Consider the following 1851-nt stretch of genomic DNA (forward strand, 5'->3'; position numbering starts at 1 on the left):
GATATGGAGGGTTCACATTCTTTCCTGCCATTGTCAGGACTTTTGTTTAATGAGTGAAAGTGACAGGAAACTTTTAGGAAACCTATTTTTCCCATTTTGCTGATTGTGAGAATTTGACCAGTCATTTTTTTTTAATAATCAACCCTTCATGTCAGTGAAGGGAAATAGTGGGATGCTGGGCATAAACACATTATGTAGATAATATTTAGATATGGGCTTAGAGCCGCAAACTAAACCTAGATATAGTTCTGATAAAGCCCAGATGAATATGGAATGAAATACTGCACACATCACCTACCACTAATATTACCTCCCCACATTTACCACCCAGAACTGCCAAATACCAATGCTCATCCCCTCGACAGTAGCAAATAAATACCTCTATGAAGCACCCAAATACCTGTCACACAAGGGGAGGGAAAGACTAAGTGCACAACGATGGGAAGAGGGGGAGAAAGCCCAAACACTAGGGAAAGGGGGAGTGGAGACCCCTAGGCAGATCTGACAACACCCTGACTCTCCTAACGTCCCTAAATAGGTTCCGCACCTATCACTGAGCAGGAAACCTAATCCCTGACTGCCCCTAGTGATAGGCCCTAGATAGGGAGGGGACGGGGTGAACACTAGTCAGACCCACTGCAACTAAAGACAAACAGGTAAACAGACAAGAGAAACACTTAGCTTGAGAAGACACCAGAGAGATGACGCCAACTATCCTCCAAGGGAACTCCAAGAAGACACTAGCCGACTACTAGTGCTCCAGGCCTGGACAAGGGAAAATAGAGCTATCAACGGTGACTCTCTGGAGAGACTGAAGGTATTTAAACATCCAGCAGGGGTGTGCCAATTAGCAGCAGAAGGTGGAGGTCACAGCTAGGTCCTAGAGGTAGAAGGATATCACTACAGAGATGAAAGGATCAAGAAGGTTTCTTGAAAGCCAAGCGCAGTGACCTTCTACAGCCGGATCCAGAACGACTGTCTGTCACACTTGATACAGAAGTGACAATACCTCCATCTAAGAACCAAACAAATACCAGCATGCACGACCTAAATTGCCTATTCCCCGAAAGTGTCAAACAAATGTCATGGTTCAGCAACCATATACGTCCTACATAACGGCATCAGCAAGCAAATTACATAGTCTGGCAATACTTACCATCAGCATCGAACAGGTTAATCACACAACAAGTTGGATGCCCAGAAAAAAAGTGTTAAATATAACCTAGAATGAATACAACGAGTAGAATCACATGTAAAAATACATTGGGTACTTAATTGACATTTTTTTTGTAATAAAAAAAAGCATAAAAGCCACCCCAAGGTGTACCCAACAAGGATGGTCCCAATCTCCAGTAACTCACCTGGCTATATGCCAACAGGCCTCACAATAGACAGGGGCAGAGCAAGACCTGTGACCCACTTTGTTTCACACCTACCTGTGAACAGATGAGTAGATAATGTGCACAGACCAAGGGGGTGACCACCCCCCACCCCCAAATGTACTCAGTACAGAAAACAGAAGAAAAAACAAAAATAAGGGCCAGCACCCCTGTTAGTATAAGTATTATATGTAAGTGCAAATATACACTGTGGCCATTAACAGACAAATATAACCTAGAATAAAAGCAATGCATGGAAACACTGCAGTAAATAAATAGTAACACAAGTAATACACTGCTCAAAAAATAAAGGGAACACTCAAATAACACATCCTAGATCTGAATGAATGAAATATTCTCATTGAATACTTTGTTCTGTACAAAGTTGAATGTGCTGACAACAAAATCACACAAAAATCATCAATGGAAATCAAATTTATTAACCAATGGAGGCCTGGATTTGGAGTCACCC

This window comes from Phyllobates terribilis, unplaced genomic scaffold (assembly GCF_046119375.1).
Source record: "Phyllobates terribilis strain yellow unplaced genomic scaffold, ASM4611937v1 Scaffold_8__6_contigs__length_399053987, whole genome shotgun sequence".
NCBI classification, from domain to species: Eukaryota; Metazoa; Chordata; class Amphibia; order Anura; family Dendrobatidae; genus Phyllobates; species Phyllobates terribilis.